This window comes from Kogia breviceps, chromosome 16, assembly GCF_026419965.1.
Source record: "Kogia breviceps isolate mKogBre1 chromosome 16, mKogBre1 haplotype 1, whole genome shotgun sequence".
Classification (NCBI taxonomy): domain Eukaryota; kingdom Metazoa; phylum Chordata; class Mammalia; order Artiodactyla; family Physeteridae; genus Kogia; species Kogia breviceps.
The window spans coordinates 11827454-11851032 of NC_081325.1; the positions used below are offsets into that span (position 1 = coordinate 11827454).

At 41.3% G+C, this 23579-nt stretch overlaps 1 long non-coding RNA gene across 1 annotated transcript; it reads left to right on the forward strand.

Annotated features, from left to right (window-relative positions):
* The first annotated feature begins 1514 nt into the window (after positions 1–1514).
* LOC136792778 (uncharacterized) lies at positions 1515–22781 on the forward strand. Its single transcript, XR_010837161.1, has 3 exons — positions 1515–1599; positions 3633–3756; positions 21089–22781. It is a non-coding gene; the product is annotated as an uncharacterized lncRNA (long non-coding RNA).
* The last annotated feature ends 798 nt before the right edge of the window (positions 22782–23579 follow it).

Genomic DNA, 23579 nt, shown 5'->3' on the forward strand with positions numbered 1-23579 from the left:
TGGTTTATGCTGAGAAGCCCAATCGAATGAAACAGTGACAGTGTTCATTTACAGACATATCAGGATGTTACCCCAAGAGAGAGGAGCTAAAAGGTGTCACCAGAGATCACAGCTGTGTCTCAATCAGCAGCATGTCTCCATTAGTCCTGCAGGCGTGGGGGTCATGCTGAGACCCAGGGGCTTCTGTTCTGACACCCTCTTTCTCATATTCTGCCTAGACTGTGAGACACCCCCGTGCCACCACCCAGGTCCAGCCAGATGACAAGTCATCATTTCAAAGGCATAACTAAAGGGGCAAAATGACCATGGATATTAGGAAGCTGCTGCCACAGTAAAGCTGGCTCGGTATCAGAAAACAGTATCCATGTTTGAGGAGATTTTGAACCACTCGGCACTTCACTTCCTTTGACCATCCAGAGAATACCCTCTGGGCCTGAAAGCTTAACAAAGGATTCCTAGCACTGACACTGAGCGTGGCTTTCAAGGATTAGATGGAGCCTCTGACCTCGGACATCAGGATCATTAGCCACAACCTGTTACGTTCTAACAGTGTATCAGGACCCCTTGCCCGTCTGAGCAAAAGAATTCTCGAAACATGCCCCCACCTTGGCCCTCACCCCACAGGAACCAGGAGAAGGAGCTCTGACATCTGCTTCCCAGCTCTGTCTGCTGGTTTCTCCCAGCTGACACCAACACCAGTCGTGGAGAGACATAGCTCACGGCTCCTCCTCTCCGGCGTGCCGTTAGGAGATGAACGGCCACTTACTCATTGAAAGAGACAAACGAATAAAATCTCTCACACACAGAGCCAGGCACGCACGCACCCTCTTTAAGCCTCTATCAAAGCGCAGCTGCAGAAGGAGAAAAGACCCCACCCCCGCTCCCATTTTCTGGCTACTCGGGATGTGGTTTGGGGGCTACTTTTCAGAAGGACTAGAAAGGGCTGTAAAGCCATGCATGCAAAGTGCTGATGTCGACTTTGCTCCAGGACCTTCGCTTTTTAAAAACATGCGTTCAAAACACTAAACATTTTTTTTGGTCAGGGGAATGGCTGGAGACCAAGAGAAACTGCTTTGTTATGAAATCCCTTGGTATAATTCTCCGATATACTCAGGATTCAGATCTGGTAGGGAAGTTCTCAGCAATCCATTTTACTGGGGATCATGTTCATTCTTTACTGCTGAACTGATGCAGGGGATTCGAACTAAAGCATCCAAGGAGAAAGAGGAAAGCCTCACAGCAGCAGAGCAGATGAGGGAGGGGTGGGGGGGCGCCCACAGCAAACACCGACCTGCCGGCAATAATCTCAGGTCCCCTGGGCAAGCCTCTCCATGCAGCCAGGAGACAGTTCTATTCCCCTTTGACTGCTCATGCAAATGCATCCTACAGATATCACAAAAGGGATCACTGAAAACGAACTTCCTGCTCTCACTTCAGCTGCCTGCCGCCTGGGCTGGGAGGAGCCAGCAGGGCCTAGAATCTCATTAGACCTGAAGCCAGGAAGTGGTTTAGAGCATTACATCATGAGGTTGTCAAGGTAACTGGCCAGGCTGCCTCTCCGGAATCCTGTGGTTCGTGATGACAGATTCTCCCAACCAGGTGAGGCGCAGAGGGGTGGCCTGCAGCCTGAAGCACAACAGCTAGCGGCCCCGGCTTGAAAGGTGATTGCAGGCTGGGATGTAGCTGCCGCACTGCATCATGGGCGGGGGGGGGGGGGGCGGTGGCAGTAACAACCCCTACACCCCCGGTACAAGACGAAAGACTGTCCCTGGTGTTACCACTGCCCAGAGTTCCAGAAGAGCGCCTCCCGCCCTGTCATCACCCTGACATCTGAAAGAGGCTCCGAAGCTCGTGGAGGGAACCCTTCACTCCCTGAATGCTCAGGCCCTGGTTTCCTGTCCTTTCTAGAATGGGACCCTGTATTAGTTCCCTCAGGCCTTATAACTAAGTACCACAAACGGTGTGGTCTTAAACAGTAGAAATTTGCTCTCTCACAGTTCTGGAGCCTAAAAGTCCAAGATTAAGGTGTTGGCAGGGCCATGCTTCCTTCAAATCCTCTAGGGAAGGATCTTTTCTTGCCTCTTCCCAAAGCTCACAGCCCCAGGCGTTCCTTGGTTTGCAGCAGCCTCCATCTTCACATGGCTGCCTTCCCTCTGTGTGTCTTTGTGTCTTTACATGATGTTCTCCTCTCTGTGTCTGTCTGTGTCAAAATTTCCCTCTTCTTATAAGCAGAGGGATTTGGTGTTTATCCCCAAATTCTTTCCCACATTTGGGGATTATTTCTGTCTCACATCCTGAAACCAGCTTGGTCCTCAAACTATTGTGTCACTTGCTGGGTGCTTTCCATATATGGTCTCACAGACCCCTAAAGAGGTGGTATAACATCACGGCAGTAACTCCGGTACCGGGGCCAGACGGTTAGGCTCCAGTCCATACCCCCGCCTTGCACCTCCCCGCTCGACTCTAGGCAAGCCGGTGAGTCTCTGTGCTGTGGAACAGGAGACCTGAATACCGACTTCATAGAGTGATTGCGACGAGTAGAAGAGAGAACCTGTAGAAATGCTCGGTAAATGTTAGCTCCTATTGTTAGCTACTGTAACTATTCCCACTTTATATAAAAGGAATCTGAACTTTAGGAAGACTGAAATACACTCTGGTAACACAGCTAATTGTGGAAGACAGGATTCAACCCCGGATTTGAAAGCCGCCCAGACCCTCACCATAGCATGAGTATTATGCACAGCTGCTTCCCTGACAACGTGGGCCAACATCGCCTTTGGGACTCCCTGACCTCCATTTTCAGTTCAGCCTCCTGCCTTTCAGTTTCTTCCTGCAAGTCCAGTACCCTCCTGGCTTCCCCCTTTGCCCAAAGCTCAGGGCTCCCCTTTGGAACCCATTTTCCCCAGAGAGCACCTCATAGTTCAGCCCAAACCTCTCCCCTCAACCAGATGCTTTCCTTGGAATCCCCTTCTGCCAGCACCACCTTTGAATTTCTAACGCAACAGTGGCCACGCATATCTGCTGAAATATCAACAGCTGATGGTGGCTTAATTCCTTGTCCTTCATTCATTCGACAATAGTATAAAAGACAGGCTTTCAAGCCACTATGGGCCAGGCACCATACTTGCACTGCTGACACAGTCCAAGCTCATGGCCCCAGTCCTCACAGAGTCTATGGTCTAGAAAGGAAGGAAGACATGTAAGTGGTTATGAACTGGGGTACTGTTGATGGATAACGAGCTATGGGAGTGCCAAGGTGGGATGCTTTGGTTGGATCTAGAAGATTGAATCTGATTTCATAAAGAAGGTCCCGGAATTGCAAAGCCTCCTGGAAAAGACGAAAGTGCAAAGAGAGACAGAATGGGTATAAACTTGAGTAAGCATGGGGGTATGGCCGGTGTGGCTGGAGCTTACTGAGCCTAAGGGAAGATGATGGGGTATGGCTGGAGATCTAGGCAGAGTCCAGTCCACTTGGAGGAGTACCTGAGTAAGCAGTTTGGTTCTCAAACTTAAGCCTGCATCAGAATCACATGAAGCCTTGATAAAAATGCAGATTTCTGGCTCCTTCCCAAAGTTTTTGATTCAGCACATCTGAGACGGGGCTTGGAAATTTATATTTCTAACATTCCCAGGTCCCTGCTCCTACTAGGACCACGCTTTGAAAATTAATGCGGAAGAGAGTGGATTAATGGAAAACTGTCTGGAAACGTCTGCATTGTGAGTTGAGGTGCTGTACAACGCACAGTGCTGAACGTGGTAAGTACAATGCCGGCTGAGGGCTGCTGGCCTCCCCTGCAGCCCCACTCCCACCCCAAAGCAGTTGCTAATAGTTCCTCGATGTTTATGGTTGTTGCTGCATTTAAGGAAGAGTGCCATACAGCTTTTCTTCTCATAGATGCTGGGATCAAAGTCAACTCCACTGCCTCTTTCCAAAGGGAAGAAGCCCATTTCCAAAGTGGGTCGAAAATTCCCTCGTAAATGCAAAGAAAATTTCTTGAAAAAGATATGTCATTGAGAAGTTGGAAATCAAAATATAAAGGTTGCTGCATAGCTCTCTGTTCTCATGGCTTTCCCTCTCTTTTTTTTTTTTTTTTTTTTTCCTAGCCTGGTCTCCATGTTATTTGTCTCACATACCAGGCAAGCCTTGGGGCTTTGCACTGGCTACTCCTCCTGCCTGGCATGTCCTTCGCCCATATCCACGTGGCTCACTCCCTTCAACCTTTCAGGTCATCCTCCCTCCCCAACACACACACACACACACACACACACACACACACACACACACACACACACACACACACACACACACACACACACACACACACACACTCCCCCTAATCCTGCTTCATTTTTCTCCATAGCACATATCACCACCCCTCACACTGCATATTTTACTCTTTTATCTGTTCATAGACCACGTCTCCCCCACGAAAATGTGAGCTTCATGGAGGCAGGGATTCTAGTCTTATTTCTTCACTATGGGGTATCTAACACCTAGAACAGTACTTGAAACACAGAGTAAAAATACTTTACTATTTCCAGAATGAATCAATCAAATTGGTTCTTCCACACACCCTGGTTTTAAGACCTGGGCTTGGGCTTCCCTGGTGGCGCAATGGTTGGGAGTCCACCTGCCGATGCAGGGGACGCGGGTTCGTGTCCCGGTCCGGGAGGATCCCACATGACGCGGAGCGGCTGGGCCCGTGAGCCGTGGCCGCTGATCCTGTGCGTCCGGAGCCTGTGCTCCGCAACGGGAGAGGCCACAGCAGCGAGAGGCCCACGTACCGAAAAAAAAAAAAAGACCTGGGCTTGTTCAGTAATTTTCCTGCCCAGGACAGCCAATGTCTCTTATTAATAAAATGGGAATAATAAATAATAATAAATAAATATTTTTATTTATAATAATAATAATAATAAATAAACTGCTCTATGTCTCTTATTAATAAAATGGGAATAATAACATCTGCCTCACCCAGATTTCAGAGTTTTAGATCTCAGTTTTAGCCAAAATGAGATCTAAATTAGGAAAGGGCTGTAAAACATTAACTGTAATGCAAATGCAAATTATTTTAAATTATTTTCCAATTCCCACAAAAGAATATAACATACATATGTAAAGAAGCCATTACTATGACCAGTATTTATTTTTCAGGCATACTTGAATAGGCAGATTTCTTTGTTTCACTGTGTGTTCATATATAACTCTTTGTATGTGCTACAGAAATAGAAAAAAATTACGAAAGCTGCTAGCAGTGAGAAAAATAAATAGAAACAAGTCAAGTGTAAGATTACTCAATTGAGTATATTTAGTTACTGTATAAACAGTAATGAGTGACATTAAGTTACAAGGCAGTTCAGGGACTGTTAACTCACTATCATCTAGTAAAGTAATGGGGAAAAGTAAATGTTCATCAGTTTTATTAATAGATATAACTCAAATGTCCCCAGGCCACCCCAAACTATGGGTTCGACTGAGATCACACTGACACAAATTCACAGTCTGCTGGCCTACACGATCACAGACCACCCTGTACAACAACAGACCATCTGCACAGACTGCTCCACTTACCCCGAGACTCTCTGGGGTGTTTCCCATTTGCTTATGACTATTTCTCTCAGGGTTTTCGGAAGCTCCCTGCTTACTGATGTCCAGCACCCATAGCCCTTAGAGAAGGTGCTATAGGAACAGTGCTTTCGAGACTTGAGAACAATTTCTCATCACCCCTAAGTTACATACTCTGCAAAGAGCCTGTGGGTCCAACCCGAACTGGAGCCATGCTGCATCAGCTTCTAGAATGCGGAGGTTGGCCCCTCTCTTCAGGTTTTGCATCTAGGCCCTGGGGATGTGCTAGAAAATGACAAATGAAAAGCCAAAGGCATTTTCCCTTCCTCCGTGTCACTCAGTTTAAGCAAGTCTTATAGAATGGCCGTTATCAGAAAGCATGTCTTCACTTGACCTTAGAAAACTCCTTACTGTTGTACAAGCCATACATAGACTTGATCTCAAATTTTTGAAAGCTTTACTGTGCTTTTAGTGGTTACTCTGGTGTATTAACTTCTCTAAGAAAGCAGACAGGGTGCTGAAAAACAGGAAAAAAGTACAATACACTCTCCAGCTTCAAGAGAACTAGTCACAATTACACTTGGATTATGAGCGTGGTGCTACACACAAGGCTGTTTTCTAAAGCACTCCTGGCTTCCCCTTTGCCCACTCTGCATTCCAGGCAAGTTTGGCCCAGATGTGCTTATTTTCTGCTTGCTGGCAAGGGGACGTTTGTGCAATTCTCCATTCAAGCAGTAAAGAGTGCCTCTCAATTTTTTCACCTTTGATGGGAAATAAACAATCAGGACGCCTTATCTTCTAGAGAAGCACAGTGGAGGGAACATCTCAGGGAACAGCCCTCGTGATGATACTCCCAAAAGGAATGCTGTTCCCGCTCCATTTCTCTACTGTGCAGGCCGCGATGCCTTTACTTCACTCCAAGCACAGGAAGTCAGTGGGCTTTTGCGTTTATTCTTATGGGTATTCCACATCTAATAGATGGATATTTTCTTCTCAATTAATAACTCATTGGAAGGATCCTGAAACTCAAATGCTATAGAAACTTTCCCTTGAAAACATGTTTTTATTTCATTTTTCTTGATTTTCACCAAAAACACCCCCCATATAAATTCACCTATGAGCTGTGATCTCTGCAATGCTCATAAACTGAATATTTGATGGTGAAAAGCCCAGGTGTTATCAGCCCAGCCTGGAGGTCAGTATGAAGTGCAGCCACATGAGGTGACAGTCAGGACAGTCACTGCGAGTTAACGGGAGTTTCCTCTTTCTCTCATTCATTTAAGGAGGAGACACAATGCCACTAGCATTATTTACCTCCAGATTTAAGTTCAAAATCTCACTATTGTTTTTTGTGAATAACTTAACAACTTTACATCTTGTAAACTTAAAAAAATGATAAGACAAGAAAAGGAAATGACAGAAAATTGAAGTCATCTTCTTTGATTTCTATTTTGTGTGATATTTAAAAGCAAACTGGGCTTAAGGGAGATGCTGGACTGGAGATTAAAAATAACAGCAAACTGAGGAAGACAGAAGTGGGGAGGTAAGATGAATAAGGAACCTTTTTCACCCACAGCTTTGTCTTTCCCTATAACAAACAGGTTATTTCCAGTAACCTATTTGTTTGCTCAAAGGTCTAGCACTTTTTAAGAAGCCCAAGAATGATTTGAGGGAAACTGTAAGCCATATTTCTGCCGAACTCCAGTCTGAAATTAGAGGTTTGGAAAAAAAAAAAAAGACACATATAATGGAATCCAACTCATGGAGGACATCAGAAAGGGAATTTTTAAGTCATTTTTTTACAACCTAGCTATTCAAATTAGCATGCAATCATTTCAACATTTCTAAATAAAAAGTTTTTCCACCTTTAAAAACAAAACAAAACAAGAAAAACATGTTTGTGAATAATTTAGAACTTTTCGCAGAAGTGTAACCTTGGTGCATTTCCTTGTAATTTGTAAACTTATGGAAATTAATGTAATTCATTAATGTCTTTTATATCTTGAATATTTCCTTTCAATATTCAATTATCTAATTGCAAAGTAATAAATGATTATTCTTCAAATCCTTCCACTTTTCCTAATTCTTTCAAAAGTAAAAACAAGATGTTGTCAATAAATGTTATTATTATTTTTTTTAAGATGTTGGGGGTAGGAGTTTATTAATTTTATTTATTTATTTTTGCTGTGTTGGGTCTTTGTTTCTGTGCGAGGGCTTTCTCTAGCTGTGGCAAGTGGGGACCACTCTTCATCGTGGTGCACGGGCCTCTCACGTTGCAGAGCACAGGCTCCAGATGCGCAGGCTCAGTAGTTGTGGCTCACGGGCCTAGTTGCTCTGCGGCACGTGGGATCTTCCCAGACCAGGGCTCGAACCCGTGTCCCCTGCATTAGCAGGCAGATTCTCAACCACTGCCCCACCAGGGAAGCCCTAAGTGTTAATTTTTTAAAAATTTTGTTTATGATATTAAAATGTTCACTAAAAGTAATCACAAAGTCAATAGATGTTGGAAGGCATTTCTGAAATGGGGATGAAGCAGTTTAAAATTTGACAAAAATAGGCATCAGCATCTCAATTCTAATAGATATCATGAGTTCCTGAGTATTCTCCTTGTATCCAGAGGAATAGAACAAATAGGACATACAGGTAGTGAGAGGAAGGGAAGTTTTAAAGAATTGACTCATACAATTGTGGAAGTTGGCAAGTCTAAAACCAGTAGGGCAGGGCAGCAAGCTGCAAACTCAGGTAAGAGTTAATCTTGCACTCTTGAGGGCAAATCTGTAGGGCAGGCCATTAGACTGGAAACTTAGGCACAATTTCTAGGTTGCAGTCTTAGGACAAAATTTCTTCTACCAGAAACCTCAGTCTTTGTTGTTAAGGCCTTCAACTGATTGGATAAGGCCTACCTACGTTATGTAGAGAAATCTGCTTTACTTAAAGCTTCTTTACTTAAAGATTACATAAGTTAATCATATCTAAAAAATACCTTTACAGCAACATTTAGATTTGTATTTGACACTATAGCCGAGCCAGTGTGACACACAAAATTAACTATCACAGTCCTGAAGGTAGGCAGTGTTCTCGAAGGGAAGGTAAGAGGTGAAGTCCCCTTAGCTTACTTGCCCACAAGCAGCGGTATCTATTACTAATTTGGTCCTCATAGAAATAGATTGCTGTCTTCAAGAATAAGAATGTGTCTGTGTATGTGTGTAAAAGGGAGTTAGAAAAATAAAACTCATGATTAATAATGACTTTAAGTTATGATTTCTATTTGATTATAAATTTAAAGAGTATCTTTTATTCACAAGCCCAAGGATTTGACATATAAATAAATTTATATTACTGTTAGAACTGTAAAAATTACTCTTAAAAACTGTAAAAAGTAGTTTTAAAATCAAATGGCAGTCTGATAATGGTGGTTTATCTTATAATGAACTAACCTTCACACAGATAATGATTACAAATTCTATTAACAACAAAAACAACCAAAAAATTCAACTATTTCAAGGTACTGAAAGCATCTAAAGCAGAAAACAACTGGGGACAGGGAGGAGGGAGCCTGTGAAGGAAGGGACTGCACAGGTGAGATCCACATCTACATAACCTCTCCTGAGGACACTCCCTTCTCTGTGAAGCAAAGGATGGTTACAACTCAAGCAGAAAGTAATGTTCTTATGGTTTGAAGTGTTCTGACATGGTGGTGTTTGAGGCTATCAGAGTACAGTAGCTGGAAATTAAGGGGAAAAAATCCTGGAGAGGCTGTAGCTACCAAGATACTCAAAATCTACATGTAAAGCACTGGCACACCCTTGGCTGACCTGCAAATGTGCCTGCCCAGAGGAGACTAGAGAGGGTCCGGCAGAAAGCAACAGCTGGAAGGCTCAAAGAACTAGGCACATGTTCCAGGGTCTACCCAGCACAGAAGACAAAGAATTTGAATTTGAATCCTGCCAATACCTTGTAGACTAGAAGGAGAAACCTGCGGTTTTAAAAGGCTTGCAATCTAGTATAGCCGTGTGACTTTGTTGTGGCTTTGGTTTTTGTCCAAGAAGAGCAGAGAAGTAAAACAGTGGGAAAATGTGCTTTAGGCCACTTAAGTGTGGGGCTGATGCATCATCATGGTGAGCCATGACGCCAAATAATTACCAGTGGGCTCCCAGCCATGATCAGTCCGTGCCAAAGGTGAGAAATATTTTCATCGAGATGCTATCTAATAAAATAGGGAGCAGCATTTTTCATTTGTAGAGTGAGCAAAAATGGGGGCAAGAGAGGGCTTCCCTGGTGGCGCAGTGGTTGAGAGTCTGCCTGCTGATGCAGGGGACACGGGTTCGTGCCCCGGTCCGGGAAGATCCCACGTGCCGCGGAGCGGCTGGGCCCGTGAGCCACGGCCGCTGAGCCTGCGCGCCTGAAGCCTGTGCTCCGCAACGGGAGAAGCCGCAACAGTGAGAGGCCCGCGTACCGGGAAAAAAAAAAAAAGGGGGGGCGGGGGAGAAATAGTGAATCTTGACTCATAAAGATCCAGATCCAGGGCTTCCCTGGTGGCGCAGTGGTTGAGAATCCGCCTGCCGATGCAGGAGACACGGGTTCGTGCCCAGGTCCGGGAAGATCCCACATGCCGCGGAGCAACTAAGCCCGTGAGCCATGGCCGCTAGGCCTGCGCGTCCGGAGCCTGTGCTCCGCAACGGGAGAGGCCACGACAGTGAGAGGCCCGCATACCGCAAAAAAAAAAAAAAAAAAAGATCCAGATCCAAATGGCCTTGATAATTTGAAGAAATGGTTATAATTTAATAAAATACAATTCAGTAGACAAATTCTTAGGAAAGTGAACCAAAACACAGAAATAAATATGAAAATAAGGCAGGAGATAGACTAGGAGAATGGTTCTTTAACTTTTTGGTCCCAGGACACCTTCATTCCCTAAAAAGCTATGGTGAACTTCAAAGTGTTTTATTGGTATAAGTTATATATATTAGAAATTAAAATTGAGAAAATTTTGAAATATTTTATTCAGTTTTAACTAACAATAATTCCATTCTTTATTAACACATAACTTTTTTATGAAAAATAAAATAGCGGCTGGTAAGCATAGCATTATTTTACATTTTTGCAAGTCTCTTTAATGTCTGTCTTACTAGAAGACAGCTGAAGTCTCATATCTGATTTTATAGTCAACATGTTGAATTGTCACATATCTTGTAGCCCCCGGAAAATACCACCCTATAATCGTGAAAGATTATGAGTGAAAACTGCAAATAACGTCTTAATATTATTATGAAAATAGTTCTGAATTTGTGGACCATCTGAAATGTTTCAAAGAGCCCTGAGAATCCTCTTTGCAGAGAATTCATGTGTAAAATGAATATTCTCAGACTCTGGGTCACCTCTGAGACTTCATTTGTCATACTTCTTTTCTAGGCCTCCTTATCACCAATCCTACCGTATCCTTCCCTTCCTTACAAATATCAGGCCAGCCCACAGAGTTATTAACAGCTTCCCATGAATCTACAGTTCCACACCTCGGCTCATCTCTCTTTCTAAGCAAAGTGGACAAACATATGTATCATGTGAAATTCTGACCACTGGGAGAATTTCCCTTCCTGGTCACACTTGTGGGATATCCCTCAGGTAAGGTATAAACCTGCAGCATCCCACTTCAGACTGGTTCTAGCATATTGTACACACATATATCTAAATCAGGCTTGAATATTCTCCTCGGTTCCCATGATGCCTTAGGTGTAGGGTGAGTGAGGGAGAGGTAGGCAATGCAGCAAAAGCAGATGCATTAAGACCACGAGCCACCTGACCATGCAACATCCTGGTGCCTTCAATACCTACTCAAACCTAACTTTGTAACTGATGATGATCCACTATCCAAATTTATGGCTCAGTGGGTCATATAACACCCTGCTTGTTATGGAAATTCGATTTGCGTGGCCACTTGGTATCTCTAAGGCTCAAGAGCAAACCAGGCGTTATTTCTCTAAAAGACAATAAATATTTCTTGAAAACAAGTACAGTTATGCTCTGGAACTCAAGAGACTTGCACTGCAATTCTCCTAATGGGGCTTCCCGTGTATCCCAGTCTATCATAGTGAATATTGAATTAGATTCACTATGACAGAAGGTCCAAGTAGTAGAGCTTCTTATGATGCAGCAGGGTTTACTTGCTCCCAAATGTGATAAACTGTTGCCTTCAAAACCCCCAAACCTCCTTTCTTAACTGGTGGGAGTTTTGCAAAATACAGAAACTTGTCTTCACTTTGGATGTAATACCTTGACATGCCCTGTATTACAAGAGTACCAGAAATTTCTCTGAGATGACAGGCACATACATTTTCATTGGGTTTATATTCCACCCTGGACAGGTATATATCTTATCAAGTGTTTGGGGTCTATCGTTGTGTAACAAATCACTCCAAAATTTAGTGACTTAAAACAACAACAATCATTTCATTATCTCTCAAGGTTTCTGTGACTAGGAATGTGGGAAGGGCTTGGCCGGGCAGTTTTGGCTCAGAATCTCTCATGTAGTGGCAGTCAGATTGTGTCTGGGACTGGAACAGATGGGGTGCTGAGGCAGTTGGAGAAAGGCCAAGTATCTCTCCCTGAATGTGGTCTCAGGTCTCTCTGTATGATCTTTCTATTTCCTTACAGTATAGAGTCTCTCTGCTTATATGGCAAGTGAAGGCTTCAAGCACAAATATTCTACCGAATAAAATGGAAATCATTTTATCCTTTATGATGTAGACCAATAGGACACATAGTACCACTTCTGATGTGCTCTTCTGGTTGAAGCAGTTAGAAAAGCCCACCCAGTTTCAGGAAAGGGAAGATAGAATCAACTCTACTTTTGAGTGGGAGGAGTGTCAGAATCCCATTGTGCAAAAAAAGTATGTGGGATTGGAGATACTGCTGCAGCCATTTTGGGAAAATACAATCTACCAAATCAGGTATCCAGGGCATCTACTACTTCTTGATGCAAAAATCCTCAACAAAATACTAGCAAACAGAATCCAAGAGCACATTAAAAGGATTATACACCATAACCAAGTGGGGTTTACCCCAGGAATGCAAGGATTCTTCAATATACACAAATCAGTCAATGTGAAACACCATATTAACAAACTGAAGGATAAAAACCACATGATCCTTTCAACAGATGCAGCAAAAGCTTTCAACAAAAGTCAACAACCATTATGATAAAAGCCCTTCAGAAAGTAGGCATAGAGGGAACCTACTTCAACATAATAAAGGCCATATAAGACAAACCCACAGCCAACGTATTTCTGAATGGTGAAAAACTGAAACCATTTCCACTAAGATCAGGAAGAAGACTAGGTGGCCCACTCTCACCACTATTATTCAATATAGTTTTGGAAGTTTTAGCCACAGCAATCAGAGAAGGAAAAGAAATAAAGGGAATCCAAATTGGAAAAGAAGAAGCAAAACTGTTACTTTTTGCAGATGACGGTACTATACATAGAGAATCCTAAAGATGCTATCAGAAAACTACTAGAGCTAATCAATGAATTTGGCAAAGTAGCAGGATACAAAATTAATGCACAGAAATCTCTTCCATTCCTATAAACTAATGATGAAAAGTCTGAAAGAGAAATTAAGGAAACACTTCCATTTACCACTGCAACAAAAAGAGTAAAATACCTAGGAATAAACCTGCCTAAGGAGACAAAAGACATGTATGCAGAAAACTATAAGACACTGAAGAAATAAATTAAAGATGGTACAAGCAGATGGAGAGATATACCACGTTCTTGGATTGGAAGAATCAACATTGTGAAAATGACTCGACTACCCAAAGCCATCTACAGATTCAATGCAATCCCAATCAAACAACCAATGGCATTTTTCACAGAACGAGAGCAAAGAATTTCACAATTTGTATGGAAACACAAAAGACCCCAAATAGCCAAAGCAATCTTGAGAAAGAAAAACGGAGCTGGAGGAATCAGGCTCCCTGACTTCAGACTATACTACAAAGCTATAATAATCAAGACAATATGGTACTGGCACAAAAACAGAAATATAGTTCAAAGGAACAGGATAGAAAGCCCAGAGATAAACCCACGCACATATGGTCACCTTATCTTTGATAAAGGAGGCAAAAATGTACAATGGAAGAAAGACAGCCTCTCAGTTAGTGGTGCTGTGAAAACTGGACAGGTACATGTAAAAGATGAAATTAGAACACTTCCTAACACCATACACAAAAATAAACTCAAAATGGATTAAAGACCTAAACATAAGGCTGGACACTATAAAACCATTAGAGGAAAACACAAGCAGAACACTCTATGACATAAATCACAGCCAAGATCCTTTTTGACCCACCTCCTAGAGAAATGGAAATAAAAACAAAAACAAACAAATGGGACCTAATGAAACTTAAAAGCTTTTGCACAGCAAAGGAAACCATAAATGAGATGAAAAGACAACCCTCAGAATGGGAGAAAATATTTGCCAACAAAGCAACTGACAAAGGATTAATCTCCAAAATATACAAGCATCTCTTGCAGCTCAATATCAAAAAAACAAACAATCCAATCCCAAAACGGGCAGAAGACCTAAACAGACATTCCTCCAAAGAAGGTATACTGATTGGCAACAAACACATGAAAGAATGCTCAACATCACTAATCATTAGAGAAATGCAAAATCAAAACTACAATGAGGTATCACCTCACACTGGTCAGAATGGCCATCATCAAAAAATCTACAAACAATAAATGCTGGAGAGGGTGTGGAGAAAAGGGGACTCTCTTACACTGTTGGTGGGAATGTAAATTGATACAGCTACTATGGAGAACAGTATGGAGGTTCCTTAAAAAACTACAAATAGAACTACCATATGACCCAGCAATCCCAGTACTGGGCATATACCCTGAGAAAAGCATAACTCCAAAGGAGTCATGTACCAGAATGTTCACTGCAGCTCTATTTACAATAGCCAGGACATGGAAGCAACCTAAGTGTGCATCGACATATGAATAGATAAAGAAGATGTGGCACATATATACAATGGAATGTTACTTGGCCATATAAAGAAATGAAATTGAATTTTTATAGTGAGGTGGACAGACCTAATGTCTGTCATACAGAGTGAAGTAAGTCAGAAAGAGAAATACAAATACCGTATGCTAACACATATATATGGAATCTCAAAAAAAAAAAAAAATACATGGTTCTGAAGAACTTAGGGGCTGGACAGGAATAAAGACACAGATATAGAGAATGGACTTGAGGACATGGGGAGGGGGAAGGGTTAGCTGCAACGAAATGAGAGAGTAGCACTGACGTATATACACTACCAAATGTAAAATAGATAGCTAGTGGGAAGCAGCTGCAGAACACAGGGAGATCAGCTCGGTGCTTTGTGACCGCCTAGAGGAGTGGGATAGGGACGGTGTGAGGGATCTGCAAGAGGGAGGGGATATGGGGATATATGTGTACATATAGCTGATTCACTTTTTTATACAGCAGAAACTAACACAACATTGTAAAGCAATTATACTCCAATAAAGATGTTAAATAAAAATAAATAAACACAATGGATAACCAACAAGGACCTACTGTATAGCACAGGGAATTCTGCTCAATGTTATGTGGCAACCTGGATGGGAGGCAAGTTTGGGAGAGAATGGATACATGTATATGAAAGCCAATTTTTTTAAATGAATTTTCCTAGGGCACAGTAAAATATTTCAAAATCACATAATAACCTTAAGTAATCCAAGCAGTTGCTGTCCAGTGAGTAACTGTTGTTGTCAATGGTGTGATGGTGTGGGCATTTATCTCACTGGAAAGCATTTTTCAAAATAAGGGCTGAGCCCACATTTCCTCTCTCTATGGAAATTCCTATCTTTGAATTTCTTTAAAGCTAGAAAAACAGCTCATCTACATTATCAAGAATGTTACTTGGATGTAGAGATTGTCATACTGAGTGAAGTAAGTCAGACAGAGAAAGACAAATATCATATGATATCTCTTATATGTGGAATCTAAAAACAATGATACAACAAATGAACTTATTTAGAAAACAAAAATAGAGTCACAGATGTAGAAAACAAACTTATGGTTACCAGGGGGAAAGGGAGGGAGGGATAAACTGGGAGATTGGGATTGACATATACACACTACTATATATAAAATAGATAACTAATAAGGACCTACTGTATAGCACAGGGAACTCAATACTCTGTAATGATCTATATGGCAAAAGAATCTAAAAAAGAGTGGATTGTATATGTACAACTGATTCACTTTTCTATACAGCAGAAACTAACACAACATTATAAATCAACTATACTCCAATTAAAAAAAAATTTAATAAAATTTAAAAAAAAGAATGTTACTAAAATAAGACCTCCTTTAATTCTCTCATCTATCACTGTCAAAGTGATTGTCTCATCTTGGCCACCCTGCTAGAAGAAATTTAACAATTACTTCACATTTTCTGCAAAAAAATGCTCTACCTCATGACCCGCTTCAAATTAGTTCTCCCAGTTAGTCTACTGGCCATATACTCTTCTCTATAATACAAAACTAAGAGGACAGACTTTGAGACGGAAAAAGAAAATATTTTTACATTAACCGTTGTCCATGACATATACCACAAATGTGGCAAAGAGATGAAAATGATGTTTCTCAGTATCTCTCACAGTTCTTAATGTTTTGTTGAAATGCGGTATTGGACAGGGCCTTGAATTGAGGTTCTGTGACTTAGGTTAAATATCGAAACCTTGCTAAGTCTTGGTTTCCACACACAGATGGTGATAGGTAATAACAGAACGTGAAAAATAATCCGTGATTATTTAGGGGAGCAAACATATGTGTAAAAATTTTAGTAAAAATTACGAGTATTCAAGTTATAATGAAATCTATTATTGCAGTTGATGACTAGGTAACTAACTCTGCACTGCAGCAAAACCAGACATGTGTCTAATCCTGTTTGTGGACTGTTAAGGGGCTACTGCATAAAATCTGAAGAGGAAAATCATCCCTCAGTACTTAGAGAAAGACACTTGTGTACTTTTATCCTCCTATGGTATATAGACACCCTTCTGACTTTAAAGTCAATAACTTTTTTTTTTTTTAACCACCTTGAATGTGAAAGGCACTGTGAGAGATGCTGAGGGCACCCACATAAATCAGACACTTAGGTCAATTTCCCCCACTGCCCACATCCTGTCCAAAGAGCTCACAATTTTCTACTTTTTCCTTTAGATTCAGGGTCAGCAAAGGTATGAAAACCAAGAGGACATGAAAAAAAAAAAACAAACAAACCTAAACCAAAATAAGCATTAATCTGGCAGAAATTTGGTCTGTAAAGGGAACTATCTAATGCAAACCAAAGCATGTACTTTGATCAGATTTAAGCAGGTAATGAAGTTCCTCTCCACAGAGAAATGAACAAACTCTGAAGGAGTATTGTTATCTGCAAAGTTGTTCTGGAGGCTAGAAATCAAATCAAGATATTGGCAGGATCATGTTCCCACTGAAGGCTTTAGGGCAGAATTCTTTCTTTTTTCTTTCTTTTTTTTTTTTTTTTTTTTGTGGTAGGCGGGCCTCTCACTGTCGTGGTCTCTCCCTTTGCAGAGCACAGGCTCCGGACACGCAGGCCCAGCAGCCATGGCTCACGGGCCCAGCCGCTCCGCGGCATGTGGGATCTTCCCGGACCGGGGCACGAACCTGTGTCCCCTGCATCGGCAGGCGGATTCTCAACCACTGCGCCACCAGGGAAGCCCCAGAATTCTTTCTTGACTCTTCCTAGTTTCTGGTGGCTCCTGGCAATCCTTGGCATTCTTTGGCTTGTGGGTACATCACTGAAATCTCTGCCTTCATCTTCACACAGGCTTCTCCCCTGTGTCTTCTCTGTATCTCTGTATCCAAGACTGCCTCTCCTTTCTCTTATAAAAATGCCAGTCATGGGTTTTAGGTCCCACTCCAATCCAGTATGACCTTATCTTGATTACATCTGCAAAGACCCTATTTCCAAATAAGGCCACATTTACAGGTTCTGGGAACTAAGACTTAAACATATCTTTTAGGGGGACATAATTCAACCCATAGCACATAGTAAAAGAAGGACTGTACTCAAGCGTCAAATATGGGGGAAACAGTGGATAAAACAATGTGATTTAAGAATTGGTGATTAAAGATTAGACCTATGTGTGTTCCTTGAAACCTGTTTTATTCTAAGTATGTAATCTTTTAGAAAAGCACTATACATTATTTACATTTATATCCACAGAAAATATTAAAAAGTTGAGAGAAAACATTAAATATGAACAAAATAATAGTTGAAATAAAGAACACAATAAATAAGTTAAGTAGTCAGATATATTCCATGAAAAAGGAATTTATGAATCAGAAAGATCATACTATCCCAGAAATCACCAGGAAATGATAAACAGCCAAAATACAAAAGAAAAACTGGGAGATACAGAAGACTGAAATAGAGTGTCAACATCCAGAAGACAGAAGGCCTCAAAGGAAAGAAAAATATTTGTAAATTTTGTCAACTCTTGATTTCTACTTCAAGTGGTAGAGTATTAAAGATTGTTTGGACTGACATCTACTAGTTACGTGTGCGTTACAACCAATTCCAAATATGATTCAGCTTGATCAATCTCTTACTAGAATCAGAGGTGGTTTTTTGTTTTATTTTGTTTTTTTACCATGAGACTGCACTACACCAATTTACATTCAAATAATTTTATCTTCAACACTGAAATGTTTAACTAAATTTACAATAAAATTTACAGTAATTGCACATATTTTATCTTCTCTTTAATGAGCATTCAAAGCTTTATGTTGATTGCATAAATTGGTCGAAAATATTGAGCTATGATTGGAATTAATTTGACTGATTTTTCTATTTGAATCATTTGATGGCACTGATATACAAAAACTCACATTCCTCAATGGTTTGCCAAGTTCTTCTTCCAAAAATACAGCCAATTTACTAAGAGCTATCTTTTACTTTTCATGTATACAAAGGAAACCAAAGAATCTAAAATGGGTAAAAATAAATTTAGAGGAACAATCATTTGATATAAATGAAAATTCATGGAATAAAAATTAAACACACTTCCTGCCACCGTTCATGTTAAATTACCATCCTTGGACATTTTTTAATAACTAGCAATTTTTGAAGTATATATTGTTGTTTCTTTCTTTTTTTTTTGGCGGTACGCGGGCCTCTCACTGTTGTGGCCTCTCCCATTGTGGAGCACAGGCTCCGGACGTGCAGGCTCAGCGGCCATGGCTCACGGGCCCAGCCGCTCCGCGGCATGTGGGATCTTCCCAGACCTGGGCACGAACCCGTGTCCCCTGCATCGGCAGGCGGACTCTCAACCACTGCGCCACCAGGGAAGCCCCTATTGTTGCTTTTTTAGAAAATTTTTATCTTCTGGTTTTCTTATAGTTAGTGATATCACTATGACACCCATAATGGATGGTAAATGTTCATAAATATTTTATGCAAGTCACACAGTTATTATAACTTCCTTGGGAAACAGAAAATCAGAATTTCATTTTAACTAAACATGCACTTTCATTTTTCTTTTAGCACTTGGCTGTCAAAAAGGTTTACTGGGGGAAAGTATTATCAAATAATGAGAAGCAGTTAATAGAATTATACCTTAAAATTACTGAGAAAACCACTGAAGCAAGGGTGTTCAGATTGTTTTTGATATACTCTACTGCAGAACTTCTCAGCCTCTATTTCCCAGACATATTTCATGTACACCTAAATCATAACTTCCCATGTTTTTAACTGACGCCAACTGTCTCTACCAACTGGCAGCCTGGTATCTTCGTGCATCGCACAGGCCACAGCACACCTTGCTTCACCCCCACCATCCAAGTATTTACCAATGTCCAAGTACACTTCCTTTTATCAGTAAGTGCCCTGTTTGCTGTCTGTAAAATGGAGAAGTTAACTGAGTGTGTCTGGAAAAGAACATGGATCTTATTCCGAATTCAGCCATGTGTTATGTTAAACTGAGAATTCCGTTTACTGTATATACCTCTCACACATTAGAAGATAACACCAGCTGGAAAGACAAAGTGAAGGTCTATCAAGCCCAGCCAGCTTTATTCTAATAAAACTATAAATAAGAATACTATATTTAAAAATAATTAATCCATAATGAAGGTGAGATAGAATAATGCAGAGCAGTAGACTTAAACCTGTGAGCATAGGCTGTCTGGCTACTCTATGTTTAAGGTTCATGTAATAATTTTGTACTAAAGATACCAAAGAGGCTTAAATTATAACTGAACAAGAAAGCTGCGAATATCACCAACTCTTGGAAGATGAGATGAGTCCCAGCTGCCCTCTTGTTACATTTTATTTTATCACAGGAAAAGTTTCTAAAAAGAAATAAGCAGTCATTTAAAAACTACAAACTCAAAAATGGCAAATCTCACAGTACTAATTTTAAAATAAGCTTTTGCAATAAAAGAAATCTTATTTGAGGATAGCAGGTTAATAACAGAAGTATTAACCATCTAGTAATTTTAAGTCATCCAAAATTAAACACGTTTCAGACTGGCTATCAGTTTTGTTAAAACTGAGGCTAGAGATTTTCTCTATATCCTGGAGTTTATACAGGAAAATCTGCAGTATAAAAATCCCTTTTGTCAATTCCTCTCAAAGGTATTAGAATCGTGGTTACCTGGCAGCTTTTATGATCCAAAACATCATAATTCTGCACTTCAAATTCCTAATTCAATAGAGTAGACATGCAGGATGAAACATAAGCCATTATTACAATAAAATCTGTTTACTAACTAAATGTAAAAGAAAACAAAAGTGAGTTTACTGAGATAAATAGTTAACCAGTTTTTAAACTCGGGCCATTCTGAGGTCATCAAGTTTGTTCCCATATGTCTCTTGTGACATGGGCTTCAGAGGACAGTGCATACCCATAAGTCCCTGAAGCATTTTAAGACTAAAAGATGGTCTTTTGCTGGGACAAGTCTTGACAGAGACAATTAGGCCATGTAAGGCTGAGACTTTTACAGATCCTTAAAATTTTAATTTCTTTTTGGGGAATTTGTGATTTCTTGCTTAGTTTCATCATTAAGAAGTTTCTCTTTAAGTTAAGGTGATGTAGCTTCCAAGAGCTATGCAGTATCAACAACAACAACAAAATAGGTAAACTTACTCAAAAGATTCTGTTTTCTTACTCAGAAGCTACAGTCCTCATAAAAGCATTAGGTGTTTTCCCTGTATGTTTTAAATAAATTTTGTGAAATGGTATGTGCCCACTAGGGATCCCATCCTGTGAACCACAAGTTCACCTTGTGAGCTCATAGTCACAGCTGAGGAGAGAAGCAGTGGGGTTGAATGCATGACCTCATCCTTCCAGGTTCCACCTTACCCCCAGCCAGACACATGCAAAATGATGTAAGAAATGAAATTTGCAACTGGGGCCTAGAGGACCTATTTCCTTTTCTCTTCTTTTCTTTTCCCACTATGCCATCTTAATGTTTTTTTTCCAGAGAAGTCTGTGAAGTCTCCTGCAGAGAGGGCTTGCTTTTGCCCAGAGTCGAGACATAGCAAACCCTGCTGACAGCTATGGAGGCAACTTATTTGTAAGAAACTCCTATACCCTCTATTCATGCTGAATCGCACCTCAAGAGACTATGACTGGAAGAGTCTCTTTTCCACTCAAGAGGAGATGGGAACCTCCTCTGAGCTTGCGACTGATCCCCTTTAATGAATTAGAAGAGGGAGAACAGGCGCCGGGCGCTCCTTTCCTGCATGTAATGGATCTCTCGATGGCTGTGGTGGACCACTGGAAGAGGCTCACAGAGTTTTAGTTCTTTTACAGAGTAGCCAGGTGTCTTGCACAAAGAACCAGAGAAACGACAGCCCTCAAAGCATGGCCATGGAATGATGCTGCCACAAAGAGGCAGTTTTCTGACTTAGTTCTGCCAAGCACTCCAATTCAATTCACTTGGCTGGCGGAACAAAACTTGACCCTTTCTTTAAGCACCAGATAAGGGGTGAGCCGCTCTACGGGGCTCTTAATATTTCTTCCTTCCGTCCAGTTATAAACGTATCCGAGGAGGCTCCCTGGAAGAATGGAAGGGGCATTCGGGAGTGTGTGCCGCCCAGCTCCTGCTGAGCCAGGAAAAGGAAAATCAGACTCATCAGAAATAGAAAGCACAGTCGCCTACCTCACATGTGCTTCCTTTTGTTGTACCCATATGGAAAGTGCCTTGTAAAGCAAAGTACTTTACAAATGAAGAGCACGACTTCTCCCCAGTGTGAGCTTTGCACACCCAACTCACGGGTGGACACTTTTTCCTATTTGACTTTTTGAAAACTCTACTGTCAAACGTCACAGTACATCAAAAGCAGCTATACATACCCCATAGGTCTGGAACAAAATCACATGGAACTCCAGATCCATTAGCCTTTAAAGGGCAGCCTCCCCAGCAATTTGCTCTGGAAGCCTGACATTAGTTTTCCACCAGTTTAGCCTGAACAGTGAGTTGTGCATTTCCAAAGTCATGGAAATCAAACATCAACAGGAGAGCCCTAGACCATGGAGAGGAAAGACTGTCCAGGATTGTGAGACAGATTGATGTGCTTAAAGCAGTGGCATAGGAGGCAAAAAGGAATTGAAATTTCAAATCACAGCCTCGAATACGTAATTAACAAGCTGACTTCCTTGTATAGGAATCACCATTCTGCAAGACACTGTGCTAGAAAGGCTTCTAAAGCAAAGGAAGGGAACCAGCTTCTACTGAGCATGAGCCATTTGACAAGACTTCAACATGAACTTCTCCGTTAATCCCCATGCTAATGTTAGGAGGTTCACTGGAAGTACTCCTAACACATCTTCACTTAACAGACTCCCTGAAATGACTGATGCTCTTTGTTCTCTCCATATGCCAGCAGATGTCTGCAGCCAGTGGGAGGCCCTTCTTCTGCATGTTCACTGGTCTCTGCTCTCACCACTTGAGTTGCTTGCCTGCCAAACACCAGTTGCATTTGCTCACAAACCAGCTGCAATTATAATTAGGTAATCTAGTGAAACAGTAATATATAACGAAATAGAGTGAAAAAGAAAGCAAACCGTTGTTTCTATGAAAACGAAGCTGCATAATCTGAAAGGACTCGTTTTAAAGTCAAGTCAACAAAAAGAAATTTTTTTAAAGAATTTAATCAAGTTTGTCATAGGCCAAATGAAAAAAGAAAAAAAAAATGGGAGGGGTTGGAAATAATGAGAGTGAGAAGAAAGATCTAGAATGATTGTGTCTAAACTGGAGTCTGAGATATCACTCCATTTAAAAACAAAACCAAAAAAATGAGATCACTGACAATTCATCACGGGTGCTGCTTTTGCAGGATAAAGGAAGGACTCCAACCTTACTCCCAAAAATGTATTAACCCTGTACCAAAATATTGGGTAACAAACATACTTCTCTACATTTAAAAATATCTCAGGTATAAAGCATATACCTGCTTCAGGATGCCCACATGAACCGATTTTTTTTCACCAATCAAATTACTGACTGTGCCAGACATGAGGAATTGCACTGAATTCTGAGCCCCACTTTACAGATGGGGAAACCAAGGATCCAAAAGAATACTTCGATTTCTCAATAAGCCACAGCTACTTCACGGCAGAGGTTAAGACTTGACTTTTTGCTGTTTCTACAATGGAGTTATAATCCTGCGGTTATGCTTTTTAAATCCCTTTTATTCTTTCCTTATAATCTCATCCTGTGTTTCAGTCCTGCTCTGAACCAGCTCAGAGCCTGGCAGGTTTCTTCTCGCCTGTGGGGGGAGGTCAGATGGAACCCAACCAAGTGCCTGAGGAAGCATCAGCACAAAGGGCCTCATCTAAGGCTCCTCCCCTGGGTTCTGTCTGAGCCCTTGGTTCTGGAGTCTTCCCTCCTGCCGACTCTCTTCAGGCTGACCTCTTTGGACAGGTTTACTTAGCTCTTATTGGACCTCCCCTGCCTCATACTTTGTAAC